A 19578-nucleotide genomic window follows, 5' to 3' on the forward strand; every position below is an offset into this window, starting at 1 on the left:
GTAATGATAGCTTCATGCTGGAATCAATCCACATGTTTATCAACAGTACAAGAGATAAGCAGTTATATTTTGACATAGAACTACTTTTCAACAGTGAAAATGAGCTACATCTAATAACCCAGTAACAGTGGATGAATTTACCAATATAAAATTGAATGATAGAACCAGCACATAAAATGAAAATGCCAATGATTTTATTTCTATAAAGGTCAAAAAGAGGCAAACCTAAATTAAATTATATAGGAGTGCATACAGATGTTTAAACTATACAGAAAAGCAAATAAATGACTACTAATAATGATGGAATGATGTGTGGTGGTGATTTGTATGTTCATTATTGCACGGTTAGTTTAAATGCATGTATTAAGTTCTATGTTTTGTTATATAGTTTATACTGTAGGGTAAGAAGTATTCATAAAATACATTTCAAGTCATTATCAAAATGCAAGAATGTTAAGGATAGAACATTCTGCTTTTGCAGGCATGTTGTCTAGGAAGTTATTTTATGCTGAAGTGAATGGGACATTATATGGCACATATATTCTTGGGCAGCTGCTCAGTGCTGCTCAACTATATAATGTAGGTGCATATAGAACACCTGGGAACTAAGAGGAGCGTGAGCCTTTGAGAAAAGTTGTGCTTCCTAAGCACTCCCAAGTGTAAGGGGTTTATTATTATCTTGTAGCTAACTGTACCCTAGGCAGATGTGGCCTGGGGATATACCTAACATAGTAACATTAGGAAAATAAATGCAAGCCTTGCTGTTTTATATTTGGTATTTTTCCAATCCATCTTTCTATCCATAATTTATGGAAAAACCATTTTTGGAAACCACCTACGATATTATTTTTAACCTTAATAACATTTATTGTATTGTGTATGGGAAGTAACATGCTCGATAAAGAAAATTAGGAAAATAGAAAAAAGCACACAAAAACCTAAGTAACAAGGTAGTTCCAACATCTAGATTATTAGTCAAGTAGTATGTAATGCATAGACCACAGATGTATATTTATATATTATTGTTATTGTGTGAAAAATATCTATATATAAAAAGGACAACTCCTTGGCATTGATATTGCAAAAAATGTCCTGGTTCATGATTTGCCTTTAATTTGCATAGTGTTTTTCAATGTGTTTTTTAAATTTAACATTTTTATGTAACCACTTATATCAGAATTTTTAATTATAGTCTTTATCTTTGGTGTCATGTTTTGAGAGCCCTTACTATCTCTAATTTACAAAGCTATTCATAGTTTTGTCTGGGATGTGTCTGGGTTATGTTTTTAATGTTTATATGCAATGTAACTGGAATTTATTTTTAAGTAAAAGATATAATTTTATTTTTAACTAAAAATAGCAACCAATTATCTCACACCATTATTTAAGTAACCTATCCATTTACTACTCATTTCACATTCTTTGTTACATATAAATGCTGATGTTTACCTTTGCCTTTATGTTAGCCTTACACATTTTCCCACTAATAAAACTGTACTGTTGCTTGAATACAATAGGCCTTAATTATTAGAAGGCTATAGCACATTTTCAAATATGACATGTCATTTTATTAAATTTTTCACTCCTTTCTTGACTATTCTCATTCAATTTAATAGATGTATTTTATAATCATCTTATCAAGTTCCAAAAATATCCTTCTGTGATTCTGTTTGCAATGGTACTTATACTTATGATTATTTTAGGAGAGGATCATTTTCTTTTTGAATTTTTGTCATCTTTTCTTAATTATGGTGTGTCTCTTCTCTCTTGCTCAAATAACTCATTAAATATCTTACCTTACACTTTTTCTAAGATTAGCCTGAAATATTTCTAGATGAGCTTATTGGTGTTATTTTACACTTTTGCTTGTTTTAGATACTGGATCTCTTACCATTTTAATTTTTTCCACTTGAGTTTCTACCAAATTATTGCTTTGAAATTATTTCTTACGATCACTGCTTTTTGAATATTTATTTTCTTTGTAGCACTCAGGTTACTTAGTATTTTTTGAGTCAAGATCAAGTTGTGCATACGTACCTTTCCATGAAATTTAGCAGCTTCTAGGTGATGGATACCTGCAGGAAACTAATGCAGTTTTTTCCTCGATCTAAACTGTTTTATATTCTATTATATCCCATCTATTTTCCTTTATATTGCATTATATTTTGGAGTATTATTCTTTTTCTAACTGTTAGTAATAAAAATCTGTATCATTGCAAAAAAATTAGAAAGAAAGAAAGAGAAAAGAAAAAAAGAGAAAAGAAATCAGTATCCTTGCCTCTTCTGTCTCTTCTCCACATTTATCATTTTCTGAGCTTTGTCTTAATCTCCATTTTTTCCAGTGGATTTTTTAAAACTTGGGGATAAAAACCTGTCAACAATTACGTTATCCACTTAATTTACTTTTTTATCTTTCTTTAACTCATTGCACTCAGTCTTCCATCTGCTGCACCCCACCAAAATTGTCCTCTTCAAGATGTCAATGAGCTTCTTGCTACTAAACTGGATGGAAACCTTTTCTTTATCTTAGTGTTCCTCTCAGCATCATTCGAATTTGAACATTCTCATCCTTCTTGAGGGCCATTTATTATCAACATCATTATTATTTCTGTGACTCCACATTCCTAATTTTCTTACTTTTTCTCCAAGTACCCCATGTGAGTCTATGTTAGCTTTTGCCCCCTTTGTCTGTAACTTAAATGCTAATCTTAGCCTGGGTTTTCTCCAGAAAGCAGACACTGGACTTGCATGCAGATAGTTTAATTTGGGAAGTAATCTCAGGGAACAGCAATAAGAGGCTGAGAAGAGTTAAACAGGGAAGAATGGAAAGCCAATAAGGATACAGTGTTGAGCTGCTCAGCACTGCAAGGAAGAGTGGAGTAATCTTGTTGGAATCCTTTAAGGGACTTAAGCAAAAGAAGCCCCAAATTCTAATACTCAAGGGATAGAAGAGAGGACAATTTATCCATTAGCTCTCTTGTTGATCAAGGACGGCCACATGGGTGTAACTCGGTCAAACTTTCAATTTTGTCCCTGTATATGAGCACTGAGCTTTCCCACAAGCAGTCCACTCTCCTTAGTCAGAGAAATCTTAGGACAGAAAGAAAGAGATGAGTATGTGTAGCTGAGCTGAGGTTACACCCTGGGGAGCTGGTTGTGGCAGCAGCAGCAAAAGCTGTAGAAATGGTGGGCTGAATCCATGTGAGATGGGGACAAAGAAGTGCTTGACATGTACTCAGTGCCTCCAATGTTCTTGTTTCACACATCTTCCGTTGAAAACTCTCAGTTGACCCTTCACCATCAATCAACACTTATCTCTACCCTTTCATAAGTTCTAGAGCTACATGTCACTTGTTTTCATACACCTATCCATGGATATTCTGCAGACACATGAAACTAATATTCAAAAGTGAACTCACTATCCATTAGTTGAGTACTAAGTGCCAGGCTCTGTTCTAGATTTTGATAGAGAAGACATGAATAAAACAGTCACAATCTCTGCCTGCAAAAATTTATACTTTAGTAAAAAGGAGATTCAATGAAGACAGTGATTTAAGCATGTGAACGCAAACCATTAGAAAGGGTAACCAGGAGAGAGAGTGACATGGGATAGACTAGGATACTTCATACCGAAACCGTTGCAAGTCTCCAATGGGTGAATAGTGGTGTGGGCAGTGGATGTGTGTAGAAGTGGATGGATCCAATAGTGATTAGGGGGTTACTTAGTGAGATGAAAAAAGCTCAAAAAGACAAAAACTTTGTAAGTGGTCTTAAGACAGCATTGCAGGTTATTCTCAAATACAAATCAGACTATATGCACTTCTCCCTCATTGTCCTCAAGATAGAGTATAAACAACTTATAAGATCTGTGAAGTCCAGAAAGGATCTGGGCATCGGTTATTTCTCTTTATTCTAACTTTGCCTATCCTGGTGAAGTCTGTACTTCCATTCAGATTGAACTATTTTCATATCCCTGAATGCAAAATACGTTCTTCAATCTTCAGGGACTTTTGTACATTTTGTTCCTTCTTTCTATATAATAGCTTCATTCATCCAACACTCTGCCCTCAATACTTCCATCTGATCTTGCATATTCACCTTTTGTTCTTTAAAGTTTCTTTCAAATTCCAGTTAGTTAACATATAATGTAATATTCGTTTCAGGTGTACAATATAGTGATTCAACACTTCCATAAAACACACAGTGCTCATCACAGCAAATGCACTCCTCTACCCCCATCACCTAGTTCACCCATCCTCTCACCTACCTCACCTCTGGTAACCATCAGTTTGTTCTTTATGGTTAAGTCTGTATCTTGGTTGCCTCTCTCTCTCTCTCTCTTTTTTTTTTCTGCTTTGCTCATTTGTTTTGTTTCTTAAATTCCACATATGAGTGAAATCACATGGCATTTGTCTTTCTCTGACTTCTTTCACTTAGCATTATATTCTCTAGCTCCATCCATGTCACTGCAAATGGCAAGATTTTGTTCCATTGATTAGCAAGTTATACTTTAGAATTCATTTAGAAATCGTTAGGACATGTTTATTGTATTATGTTCTTCTTCCTTTATGTCATTTATGCCCTTTGCAGTATTATTGGCTTCTCAGAAAAGCTCTCTTTTTATCTCAATGTTTCCTACTTGTGTCATCTTCTAGCTCATATTTCAGAGCCAATATATTCTTGAAATTTTTTTTAGAGGACAATGCAAGAGTTTTATAAAATCTCTTCCTATTTCTGCTATAATATTTTATTTTTGGTGTTTAATACAGCAAACATTAATTTTTTTTACTGTATACAGGAAAGTCACTATAATTAAAGACAAACAACCAAATGACAAACTCAAAAAGCATTCTTAAAACTCAACCAAAGGTTTTCTGCAAGTCAGTAAGAAAATGATTGACAATCTAATTAAAAATAGACAGAAGATCTGAAGTTTTAATTCAGAGAAAAGTAAATATAAATGACTTCCAAATGTATGAGAAGATACCCTATATGATTCATAATGAGAAATGCAATTAAGATTATGAACAATAACAATTTTTCACCTATCAAATTATCAAAAATAAATTTTTTTATTTGTGGAGAAAAACATAAATTTATTGAGTGAGGTTTACATGGCAATAGGAGCTATAAAAATATCAATGCTTATATTCTTTGAATTAAAATTCTACCAGAAGCTTGGATATCTAGTCTGAAACCACTAAGCCAAAAAATATACCACAGGAAGGCCTCTATGATTTGATGTTATTAAAGTGAAATGTTAGTTCAATGATACTTTATATGGAATAGTGATTGAGAACTTTAAAATATATCAGAGAGGGAGGCAAACCATAAGAGACTCTTAACTATAGGAAACAAACCGAGGGTTGCTGAAGGGGAGGTGGGTGTGGGGGTGGGGTAACTGGGTGATGGGCATTAAGGAGGGCATGTGATGTAATGAGCTCTGTGTTATATGTAACTGATGAATCACTGAACTCTACCTCAGAAACTAATAGAACACTATATGTTAATTAATTGAATTTAAATTAAATCTAAAAAAATAAAATAAAATATCTCTGTCCATTAAATCATTTGACCTCCCACAAAACCTGACATTTCTACCTCCATATTTAATATGGTTCTTTTCCTTGCCATTGCTTAGTTTAAGACTTCATCATCTCTCTCTTGAGAAAATGTAATAGCCTCCTCTCTTCTCTATCGTAGTTAACTTTCTAAAATATAATTATATCATAGATAAAGACCAAATTCCTTTTCATGGCATTCAAGGCTCCGCAGTTGGAATGTCATTTTCTGCCATCATGCCTTGCCTTGAGTTACACTGCTATTTTGAAGAAGGGCATCTTTGTTTTCTGCCTCAACCGTTATGCATGATTTTCCTTTGCTTAGAGTTCCTTTATACCTCCCGTAAATTACATGGTTCTACTCATCTGTTACTACTGGGTGAAAAAACACTCTATTCTCTTTTCTTCTAAGTTTTATACACATTGGTGCATAACCGTTTTTACCTGCCTCCTCAGTCTGCTCTGATTTATGCGGTGGAAGGTATATGTTTTACTTATAACTATATCTCCTTTATTGACACAGATCACATGTTTGTTAAATAAATAAATGCTCTGAAATGAAAAATAAGTATTATAGGCATTTTATTACTTAGTCATTTTACAGCTTTATTAATGTATAATTAAGTATATTAATGTACACATATTGAAAGAGTATAATTTGATGGGGAGGTGGGGGATGGGCAAGATGGATGAAGGGGAGTAGAAGATACAGGCTTCCAGTTATGGAATGAATAAATCACAAGAATAAAAGGTACAGCATGGGGAGTATAATGGTGATATGACAGATGGCAGCTACACTTACTTCTCTTAAGCATAACATAATGTATAGAGTTACCAAATCACTGTACTATACACCTGAAATTAATGTAACATTGTGTGTCAACTATGCTTGATTAATTAACTAATTAATTAATAAAAATAAAGTATATAGGGGCACCTGGGTGGCTCAGCTGGTTAAGTATCTGCCTTCTGCTCAGGTCACGATCCCGGGATCCTGGGATCGAGCCCCAAGTTGGGCTCCCTACTCAGTGGGGGAGTCTGCTTCTCCCTCTGCCTCTGACCCTCCCCCCTGTTCGTGCTCTCACTCACTCTTTCGCTTACTCTCTCTCTTTCTCAAATAAATAAAAAACTAAAGTATATAATTTGATGAGTTTTGACATATATATAAACTCTTCAAGTACTTACCACAATCAAGAAAATGTATATTTTGACCCCAAAAGTTTCCTCATGCTTCTAATTCTTCCCTACTGAATCCTCTCAACATCTCTAGAAAACTACTGATCTGTTCTCTGTGTCTAGATTAGTTTTTATTTTCTAGAATTTTATTTAAATTGAATCCTACATTTATACTCTTATTTTTTTTACTTCTTTCTTTCATCATATTCATTAAGTTACTTCATGATATCACATGTATCAATAACTAGTTCCTTTTTATTGTTGATAAGATTTTATTGCATTGATACACCAAAATTTGTTTATCTCTTCTCTTGTTTCAGGACATGAACTAAAATGAATTAGCACAGGAAAACTTCATGCATACTTTAAACGTTATTTTGACTTTTTGACTCACGCTTAGACTATTGTGCCTCTTTTAAAATAATTCATTATGTAAAGTATTCGTTTATTAAAGCAGAATGAAAACAGAAGTTTCCATGAGTTTTCAGGCCTAAGCTCAGAACTGGCATAACCTCAGTTCGACTAAATGCATTTTCAAAGCAAGTCACAAATCCAGCACAGATTCAAGGGAAGGGAGGGATAGACTCTGCCTCTTGTGGAAGAAATGCCATGTGTCATTTGATGGCTATCTTTGTACACAATCTATCACAAGAAAATTGATAGAGTTCTACCAGCAGGGAAATGGATGTAGGAATTGTGTTAGATTAACACAGATGAATCAATACATCTAAATGAGCACTGTTCTTGTTAAGTTAGTCAATTTGGATGCAACACTTTAAATTTTAGTATTATATCAATTTCCCCAAATATTGAGAATTACTAGGTTGTACATAAAGTATCATTCCTTTATTATGACTCTCCTTTGTTTGAATAAAACAAAACAAGCAATTAAAGCATTAAACCTTCCAAAATCATCAACGTGAAGAATACGCTTCTAAGGCAAAGACTCAGGAAAAATGTGATCTATTCCTTTTTAAATTTATTTTTCTGCTAGAAGGAGTAAAAGTCAGATTCAGGAATTTTTGGTGAAAGTCTCTAGCAACAGGTATAGTCTTCTTTAACTTAATCTGCCCAATGAGGAGTAAAAACAAGATGGTGACACTAAGAAAAAATAACCATACTTATCTCCCTTACCATCTTGCTTTTCCAAGTATGTATTTTCTGCCTTTGTTCTATGGTTTAAAAACAAATCAAAAAACTAAACACCCCAATGAAGACAACCAGAAGAACAGAGCCAAAGAGCTGTGAGTCAAGAGCATAACCAGACACAGCCATAAATGTTTAGAGAAACTAGAACATGGTATCAAAGGGCACACAACAGAGATCTTTGGGCAGCCATATCAGAAAGAAGACCTATTTCATAAAGAAGAATGAAACTGGACCATTCCCTTATACCATACACAAAAATAAACTCAAAATTGATGAAAGACCACAATGTGAGACCAGAACCCATCAAAATCCTAGAGGAGAACATAGGCAGTAACCTCTTCTACATCAGCCACAGTAACTTCTTTCAAGACACGTCTCCAAAGGCAGGGGAAACAAAAGAAAAAATGAACTTTTGGGACTTCATCAAGATAAAAAGCTTCTGCACAGCAAAGGAAACAGTCAACAAAACTAAGAGGCAACCCACGGGATGGGAGAAGATATTTGTAAATGACATTACAGATAAAGGGCTTCTCAAACTCAACACTCAAAAAACAAATAATCCAGTCAAAACATGGGCAGAATACATGAACAGACACTTCTCCAAAGAAGACATACAAATGGCTAACAGACATATGAAAAAATGCTCAATGTCATTAGCCGTCAGGGAAATACAAATCAAAACCACAATGAGATACCACCTTACACCAGTTAGAATGGCAAAAATTAACAAGACAGGAAATAGCAAATGTTGGAGAGGATGTGGAGAAAGGGGAACACTCTTACACTGTTAGTGGGAATGCAAGCTGGTACAGCCATTCTGGAAAACAGTATGTTGGTTCCTCAAGATGTTAAAAATAGAGCTACCCTACAACCCAACAATTGCACTACTAGGTATTTACCCCAAAGATACAGATGTAGTAAAAAGAAGGGGCACATGTACCCCAATGTTCATAGCAGCAATGTCCACAATAGCCAAACTGTGGAAGGAGCCGAGATGCCCTTCAACAGATGAATGGATAGAGAAGATGTAGTACATATATACAATGGAATATTATTCAGCCATCATAAAGAATGAATACCCACCATTTGCATCGACATGGATGGAACTGGAGGGGATTATGCTAAGTGAAGTAAGTCAAGCAGAGAAAGACAATTATCATATAGTTTCACTCCTATGTGGAACATAAGCAATAGCATGAAGGACTACAGGGGAAGGGACAGAAATCTGAAGAGGGAGAAATTTAGAGAGGGAGATGAACCATGAGAGACTATGGACCCCGGGAAATGAACTGAGGGTCCCAGAAGGGAGGGGGGTGGTGGGAGGTGGTAAGGGTGATGGGTATTAAGGAGGGCACACGTTGTGATGTGCACTGGGTGTTACACGTAACTAATGAATCACTGAACACTACATCAAAAACTAATGATGTACTATACAGTGGCTAACGGAACATAATTATAATTTTAAAAAAGACCTATTTCTTTGCCATTTTTTCTTAAGGTAAAGTGGGACCTTTTACATATTTGGAACTGATAGCATGAAATATTGTCAGTCTCTACATCTCACCTGCTGAATGTAGATATTTGGTACTTATTTTTTTTTAATTAAACTTTCTGAAGACTTCATGTTAAAGGTACTAGAAAGAGGATAGTACATTTCTTATTCATCTCTTATGGCAATCATTCTCTACTGTCCTGTGTAGCGGAAATATACTGGCAAAGGCAAGTTCTTAAGAAGAGTTAGGACTTATGAAACTGAGAACATTTATCCAGAGTGAATATCTGAAATGTGGACCTGAAGAAATACATCTTAATCCAAATTTAATAAGAAAATATTTACAATTTCAAACTATTTGGGTAAACTATTCTTATTGAAAATTTATATGTATATTTTTTTATTTTTTACTTTTTAGGAGGATTTTATGACCCCGAAAGTAGTAAAGCCTCTTAAGCTAAGGATGATGTTCTTAGGTATCCTCCTCAAAAACACAGAGTCCTGAACTAACACCCTTCTTGTCGAGGTTGAAATGTTGCATATGAAGGAGATTCATATACTTCATTTATTCTTAGGGTGAGCTTTTGAACCAAAATCAAATTTAAAACCCTTGGATATATGCCCACCCATACAAAAGGCAGAAATATTGGCATATAGAAGATAAAAATTTGTAAGATGGCACAAAGCCTAGAGAAAAACATTACAAAATCTGGGCTCATCCCCAACTTCATTGTTGACTTCCCACATAACCTTGAAGCTTATCATTAACTCTTTCAAAGCCTTGTTTTCCCAAGCTCTATAATGTGATACTTAAGAAACTAATTTATCTTATTCATATGTAACTGAATGTATATGGAATGTCTTTCAGGGATACACAAGAACCTGGCAATATAGCCTGCCTTTGGTGAGTGCTCACTGGTTGCTGAGTAACAGATATGTAAAGTATTTCTCGTTGTATATTCATTTACTCCTTTTGCACTTTGTACCCTGTGTGTTTTATTAAAAGAGAGAGAAGAGGAGGGGAGAGGAGAGAGGGGAGGAGAGGAGAAGAGAGGAGAAGAGAGGAGAAGACTAGAGGAGAGAGAAGGAGGAAGGAGGGAAGAAAGGAAGAAAGGAAGGAAGGGAAGGGGGAAGGAAGGGAGGAAAGAAATCTTGAAACTATTTACATTCATAGATAATCCCAAGTCTTTGGCTAATTAAAATTTTTTTTTTTCATAAAATATTCACCTTATTTTGAAAAAATGTTTATCTTTAATATCATTTGGTATGATTTGGTATGACTTTTTCATCTTACATTTTAAATATTGCCTTCCTCATTTTTTCAGTGAATTTTTTCTGCTTCTTATCATCCACCTTTAACCCAAGAAATGGGGTAAGCAGGTGCACGGTACTCCATGAAGTCATCACCATGAAATGAATAGGAATGATACCACCCTCTTATCTATTAATATAGAATCATCTGTTATCTATTAATACCATGTTATACTATGTAATACTATGTTATCTAATAACATCCCTTCCTACAGAAGCTTAAGGAGGGAATTAGACATGCATCACTTCCTAGCTTGCAACTTCTTGATGACATCATTCCACTTTTGAATATAAGCTGATTTAGGCCAACTCACTGAAGGGTAGGAAAGATGGACAGATGGACACGGGCATCTTGAAAGGAGAAACTGACTGAATATAGGAAGTGAAAAAAGAGGTGAATCAACATATGCTGCATATGTTTTATGTTTGGATGCTGACAGTGGTGCCTCTAGCAATGAGGAAAAGGAAGCAACATTTTATTAAGGTTACTGATTCAGCCTGTGGCCTCTAAATTCAACTGGGTATGGAAAACGTATGGGTACTTGGAAAGAAAGTGCAAGAAAAGAAGTCTTTTGGGGGCAAGAATTTTAATGTGTACAAGCCACTGCACTTCAAAGACAAGCACCAAATTTGAAATGTTGCTGCACCGAGGTTCACATGTGCGCGTGAGATACAAGCTCAGTCATCCTCAAGCTTTTGAAGAGGAAGCAACAGGGGGCAAACCAGGCAACATCAAAGTGCCTGCCCTGGATTGCTGGGGAAAGGTGAAACTCCAAGTGACTCTGTTAATCGTGTTCTGTGTGCGGAGGCCACAGCCCGTGGATTGGCTGCAACACAAAGGGCTCTTCTCATTAACTTCTGCTTCTCCTTTTGAAACCTCCCAGTGGATGGCAGAGTTCTGTCAATGACTTGCACCCTTACTCCTTAGCTGTGAATCACTGCCTGCGCAGTGATCGCCATGTCACGAGCTGATGCTGGACTAGGAGGAAATACACTGTTGATTTTTTTTTCATGGACTTCCTTAAAAAATTTTTCAAGACACTTTAGACAACGCTTGCATCCCACATCTTGATAAAAACTCCAGCCCTTGCTCAAAACATCACATGTGATCGTTGCAATGGTTCACGCAATATAGTTATTTTCCAGGCTCTTCGTCTGTGCAGTGCACGTTCAAAGTACCTTTAAATTGGCATTTAGCCATGTGACCCATTTTAGAAGATCTGGAGTATCTGGTACTCATTAAAGCTTCACATGGGATGACCAGTAGTCTTTAAGGGCCATTGTGATGTTTTTGATTTGTGGTTTATTCATTTATTGTTATTATATTTGTGACTCATTTCCTGAAAACCCTTTCTCCCTTGCCTTTGCTGCTACAGCAGTGAAGACACAGGAATATGGTTTCTGCCCTCAAAGAATGTTGAGATGTTCTGATAAGGTAGTGATTATATCCCAGTCATTCCATTATGACAGTGGTCACGTTTTCTAAATATTCCAAAAGCTTCAGTATCACTTCCCTGATCGCTATAGCTCTAGTTTACTCCTCTTTCAATTTGTCCACCTCACCACTCCCTTCACACTAGATTTCTTAAATATTAATGATCATATTATGCGCCTAGTTGCAAAGAAAGTATCAACTGAGTTCCCATTGGCTATACAGAAAAAATGCAAATGCTTTAGTTTTGCCTACAAACAAATGGGATCATGGCTTTTCATCCAGGCTTTCTCACCATATGCTCTAAAAGCAATGGAGTATTTTGTTCCCTCCTTCCTCATCTCCTTTATTAGTGCTGTACTTCCTTCTGGAATGCCTTTTCTTATGTGTCCTTAGGTATCCATGTGACCCAACCCTTAATCACTTGTCCAGGCCCTGTCCTCTTTACAGCTTTCCAAATGCGTCTCTTATTCCCCACCTGGGAGTATTTGCTCCTGCACCTGTATTCCATTTCACTTTAAAAGATAAAGCCACATGGCTGTTCTGTTGATATTTATTTTCCTGTCATTGCCTACTGAGCACCTTGTAGTTATAGTCACAAGGGCTTACAACTGTTTATAAAATTAATATGTTGCATTAATTATAGAGATTTGTGTTTTATTGACTATCTTTTCAAAAATCACTCTGGATCATTACCAGTTATCTCTCAACCCAAGTTTTATTTTTATTACTTATATTGGCAAAGGCTATATATAGTGAAATAGAATAAACCACTATATTTAAGAAATTATTGTGCAAAAAGTGAGCATTGTTCATTTCTTTTTTTAAAAAAAAAGATTTTATTTATTTGACAGAGAGAGACAGGCGATGAGAGAGGGAACACAAGCCAGAGGAGTGGGAGAGGAAGAAGCAGGCTCCTAGCGGAGGAGCCTGATGTGGGGCTCGATCCCCAAACGCCGGGATCACGCCCTGAGCCGAAGGCAGACACTTAACAACTGTGCCACCCAGGCGCTCCAGCATTGTTCATTTCTGAAAGAAAGTCTACTTCTGAAATGTTTCAACATTCCTGCTCCAATTGAAAAAATAATGTGCATTTAAAAAGTACATGAAAATATCAACTAAACAATAAGTTAAAGGGCAAAGCAGACTGGTTGGAAGGAGTGGACATCAAAGGGTTTCTATACTCGTTGCTCAGGATGGTTATAAGTGTTTGGATTTGTCAGTTTATCCATTTTGCTTTACTCTGTATTCTGCCATGACATAGCAGAAATCCTCTGTTGCTCTCTGAATATCATTGCTTTCAGAAATAAATAGAATGATCTCCCTCTTTCCAACTCAACGATTAAACTACAACACAAAACGGGTTCTATTGTTCTTATAACATGGATCAGGAACATATGTTCCTACTTCCCAGCTCACTTTGGCCCTTGTTCTGCTGACTTTTTAGATTTCCTTAAGTTGTTTCCTGAGTTTTACTTCAGTTGAAGACAAATCCTACAGACTACAGTGCAGTTTCAATTAAACGTCCATTGGAATGGCAACAGAGAAACTTCAGTGCTCTTGGGCATGAAATCTGTCTACTGTGAACCCTCTACCATAATTCTAGGAATATATAATATACACATGGTTTCTTTAAACAAAAGAATCTAATAAAAACGTGATAATCCAAATTGATTGAATTGTCAATTATCTATGCTGATAGAGGGGGAATCAACAACTTTCAAAATACAATTGGTTTTGACACTCAGCTCATAAATTACATAATGTTCTAATTCTATATAAGACACAGTGTACACTTGGAATAGGCTGATTTACCTTCCCTGTTAGATAATTTATATGTACTTATTAAACTGATATAAAATGAATATTATTTTGACTTTAAAATAATTGTTTAATGTTATCCACATTAAATTCGGTAACATTATTTTCATTGGTTTGCAGTTGAACAGACAGCATTCTTCACTGGCAATAACTTAAGTTGTTGGTTTAGGTTTAATATTCAGTGATTTAAAAAAATTTAAAGGATAAAAGGTAAGTTCTCTAGAATAAGGGAATGACAACATTGAGTGAGTCTGTACAATGCAGAGCTTGTAGCAGACTGCAATGACTAAAATACTAGGAAGAGTTTGAATATGTGTTTGTGAGAGAGAGAGAGAGAGAGAGAGAGAGAGAAAGCCTTTGTATCATTGTTCTCAGCACTCCCTTTTCATGTCTTCCTATAAGATTTTCTGCATTTTATTTCTATCCATGCCATAGCAATCTTGATGAATGTCAATGAAATGATAAGTTGCTTTCCAGTCAATCATGTGAATTTTTGAGGGAGGTGTTAACAAAATGCCAACCCATACTTTAAAAAAATGAATATATATATATATATATATATATATATATATATATATTCTTTGTAGATTGAGTCACCCATTTGCCATAGTATTTTGATGGTAACCATGACTACACTGTGTGATTTTGACTGTCCAATATCTGCTTATCTCATCTCATTCTCCTCCGATTTACCTCAAAGAGATGCAAAAAGCCATTTTGATATAACAGTGAAAATAACAAATACTATAGTCAGAGGGATTATAAAAATAAAGGGCCCTCTTCAATTTTCTTTATCCCAGGGATTATTTGAAGAGTAATAAAAACTCATGGCTTTCAAAAATGATATAAAATATTACCATAGAAAAAAGAAGCGATAAGACAGTATCTAAACCGAATGATGAATAAGTTGACACATTCAAGTTACACACCAAAAATAAAAGCAACCGATCAGAAAACAAAACAAAACCAAACCAATATCATTTTCAACAGATGAGAGCCCTTCTAGAGCCTACAAACATATGGCAAAGGAATCACTGCTTTTTTTAAGCATCAAACAGCAAAAAAATAATAAAAGCAAATTTCAAATAAACTAGTACACAGTAGACCCCATTTCACAGAAACAGGTCTTCAAGGAATGATACGATTTTAAAGTGGAGTTCCTTGCACATCTCACAGTCCAATTTAAACACTGAAAATGAAGTCAAAGTAGCATCGGGTGTAGTAATAACCATTCATATAATCAGGGAAACTACTATACATCCTGAACCAGCTCGTGTCTACTATTGCAAACCTGTAAATATAAAAACTACCGAACAATTTAGTGTCTTGAAACATTATTCACTAGTTCACTGAATTCAAATTCTGTATCTTTTACTGGCTTTGTTACTGTGGGTATGTGATTTCAGCTATTTTTGCCTTAGTTTCTAGACAGATCTCTTTATATGTTCTACACATCTCTGATTATAAAAGTAAAGTATGAATCTGTTCAGGATGGCATAATTATCTTACATTTGACTCATAATCCCTCTTCAAACACCTAGGGAAGATAAAGCTTGGTTCAAACACCTAGGCATGATAAGGCTTGGTCAAAAAGAAAAAAGAAACATATACTTAGACCTACATTTGCCAGATTTAGCAAATAAAATTATAAGATGCCAAGTTACATTTGAATTTCATATAAATAGCAAATAATTTTTTAGGTATAAATATGTCCCAAATATTACATGGGATAGTCCTACCTAGTAACCTTACTTAGATCAGAAATGGAATGAGAATTAAAAGTAGGTGAATGGGATGAAGCATGGGTCTGCTGGTCATTGTTGTCTGGAAATAGGTAGTATCAAGGATTTTGGTACCAACTGGACAAAAGCAAATAAAAGTTTCATGTAAAAGCAAGGTCAAATTAAAAAAAAAGAAAAGGTCAAACTTATTTGGCATGAAGAGAAGAACAGAGTTCAAAAACAATAAGCTAAAAAAAATTCCTGTCAAAATTAGTTTCCAGTTGCAAAGTGAAGATTAAAAAGGCCACAGTATAAACAGCTGATATATGAATTCTATCAGAATAAAACTAATCTATTGTAACAGTCCAACTATTATAAACTATTTTGGAACAATTATTATTCTTAAATACATACACACTAATTTACACATACATAGATTCTATTAAAGAGGAGTAGAAAGCTATTAAGAATTTAAAAAATTGATGTTAAAAATAATCCATTATTAATATACTAAAAGCCGTTGAATTATATTCTTTAAATGAATTGTATTGCATATGAATTAATACCACTCTACAAAGTAGTTTAAAAATCAATTAAGAATCTTTCTAAATATATGTACCTGTATACATTGTGTGTATAGTATGTGTATAGTACATAAAGGCACATTATATATATTGAATATATATATATATACATACACATATATATACATATATATATTCTTTTAGTTTTTATCTATCTCCCTCTCTCTCTCTATATATATATAGAGAGAGAGAGAGAGAGAAACATATTAGAAAACTAAAATAATTATCCCATTATGCAAGACAGATAAGGAGATTAAAAATATCAAAGACTACTTACAAGTCACTTAGAAGGGCATTTAGGGTGATGGGTATTAAGGAGGGCATTTGTGATGAGCACTGGGTATTATACGTAAGTGATGAATCACTAAATTCTACTCCTGAAACCAATATTACACTGTATGTTAACTAACTAGAATTTAAATAAAAACTTGAAACAAAATAAATAAATATAAAAAAATAAAATAAAAAGAAAGGCATTTAGGTTGTTAGCTGGTATCTCAAAAGTATAATGAGAAAAGAAGACGATGAAAGAGTATCTTCAACAATCTAAGAGAAATAATTGTGAACCTTAGATTCTATACACACACCTATCTGTCTAAAGAAATATGTACCAGAGAATGCTCAGATTTCACTAAAGCCTTGTTCATTCTCGTGAACACATAGTTAGACGACTTTCCCCTTGCTTGCTTGAAATTAGGTGGAACCCTGTCCAAGTTCTGGTCAATGAAAGCTGTTTGGGTTTATATACACCATTTCTTGGTATAACATGTGGTTAAATTGGGGCGCCTGGGTGGCTCAGTCGTTAAGCGTCTGCCTTCGGCTCAGGTCATGATCCCAGGGTCCTGGTTTCGAGCCCCGCTTTGGGCTTCCTGTTCAGCCAAAAGCCTGCTTCTCCTTCTCCCACTCCCCCTGCTGGTGTTCCCTCTCTCGCTGTGTCTCTCTCTGTCCGATAAATAAATAAAATCTTTTTTAAAAATGTGGTTAAATAATCCTTCACTCTTCTTTTTATCCATATGCTTTCATGAACTTGGAATCCTAGCAAATGTTAGAGACACAGGATCAGAAGGAATACCGAAATCACTGAATGGAAGGCTGCTTGCTAAATACTCAATTCTACTTAATATGAATGAAAAATAAACTTCTATGATATTAAGCTGTTGAAATTAGGTCTTGTTTGTTATAGCAGCAGACATACAAAAACATCCCAGGATAAACAAAAGCTGTGTTTACATCCAAAAGACCCACACTAGGAAAATCTAAAGAAAGAACTTCATTGGGATATAAAAAGAAGTGAGAGCAAAGAGCAAGAATATCCATAAATATGTGGATAAATCTCTATAAATACTGATTGTACATAACAATAATACCTAATATAAAGTATAAAGGCTTCATTTAAATAGTGGATAAAATATATATGTGGGAGCATAGAAATCAGAATAAAAGCATTTGCAAAGGAGGGTATTACTGAAAAGGAGGGAAAGATGTTATGATTATGTATTATTAAATATATATGTTAAAATATCTTGACTACTAAGAAAAATAATAGGACTTTTTCTAAAATTTCTATACATATGAGAGGAAAAATGGGGAAAAAAGAGAGTGATATAGAAGAAAAGAAAAAATCAAATAAAATTGAGAATAAAATTGATGAAAAAAATAAAAATTAGGGGCGCCTGGGTAGCGCAGTCGTTAGGCGTCTACCTTCAGCTCAGGGCGTGATCCTGGCATTTGGGGATCAAGTCCCACATCGGGCTCCTCCGCTGGGAGCCTGCTTCTTCCTCTCCCACTCCCCCTGCTTGTGTTCCCTCTCTCGCTGGCTGTCTATCTCTGTCAAATAAATAAATAAAAAATCGTTAAAAAATAAAAAAATAAAAATAAAAATTACATAATAAAGTAGGAAAATTTGCATGCAACTGTAAATACAACAAATTTAAACCGAAAGATTATAAAAATAAATTTTGAAAAATTCATCTCTATGCTATTTATGGAATGCACATAAAACAAAATTATTACATAAATAATAAAAGCCAAAGTATGGGGATATACATATGTCAAGAAAATGCTAAACAATATTCTATGAGAGATGAATTGATAGTATGGGGAAAAGCCAATCCAAAGATGGAACAGGTCACTTAAAAATGAAATAAAGTTTCAGTTAACAAGATTGATTCAGTTCACCATGATGAGCTAAATGAAACAATTACTTAGCTCAATTTTTATGGAATGTGACCCCCTAAAATTAGAGAACATACTTAATTTCCCAACATACGTGAAATGTTAAAAAAATGATTACATGCATGCCCACAAAGCTCATGTACCAAAGTTTTTTTTTTTTTAAATGTATTTTGGAAATACTATTATACAACCATGCAATTAATTTAAAATAACATATTTAGAAATTAAAAACAAAGTTCTAACATCTCATGCCTCAAATGGGTTGTATTTGAAATTGAAAACACATAGAAGTTAGAAACTTGTGGGATACCAAGAAAGCACAAATAGAAGGAAATAAGAAATTGCATAGAAAATAAGAAAGGATCAAGTTAATAGCTAAACATGGAATTTAAAAGGTTATAAATAAATAATAAATCAAAAGAAAGAAGAAAATAATTAAAAGTAGATAAGAAAATAATTTTCAATTACATATTATATAATTCAATCACACAAATTGAAAATAATTTTCAATTACAAATTATATAATTCAATCACAGGTAGTCAATGGTGAGAAACAGAATCTGAGGAGATAGGTAAAAATGATACCTTTTGCAAAATTAAGCAAGAAAATAAGAGAAAACATAAATAAATGGTATCAGGAATGAATTTTATATAACCACAAATGCTGTAGAGATTAAAGCAAGTAGATACTAGGAGTGGATGCTGTTGTCTACCATAAGCAAATGGGTTTAAAGTATAAAAAAATAAAGTAATTGAATTAGAAAGTAAATATCTTACTTGAATAAAAACACTGGGGGGGGGATCTAATGAGTTTATAAGAGAGTTTCACCGAATATTCAAAGATAATACAGTTTCAAAATTATATACTCTTCTAGAGAATATAAAAAGAGGAGCTATTCCCCAAGATTTTCATTTATATTAGTTGCAAAAATCTTTATTGCAAAACTAGAGAAGTACAGAATAGGATAGGAAAATTATAAGGAATTCTCACTTGTGACTATAGATACTACAGATAAAAAAAAATTAAAGAAAATACTACAAAAGTTAGTATAACAGTACTTATATTAGTGATGAAAATTTGATTTCATATTAAGTAATTGATTATTGTAATTCACTATCAACAAATTAAAGGAGAAAAACCATTTACTCTGCTCAC

The sequence above is a fragment of the Ursus americanus genome, chromosome 18, assembly GCF_024610735.1.
Source record: "Ursus americanus isolate L20-20 chromosome 18, mUrsAme1.1.p, whole genome shotgun sequence".
Classification (NCBI taxonomy): Eukaryota; Metazoa; Chordata; class Mammalia; order Carnivora; family Ursidae; genus Ursus; species Ursus americanus.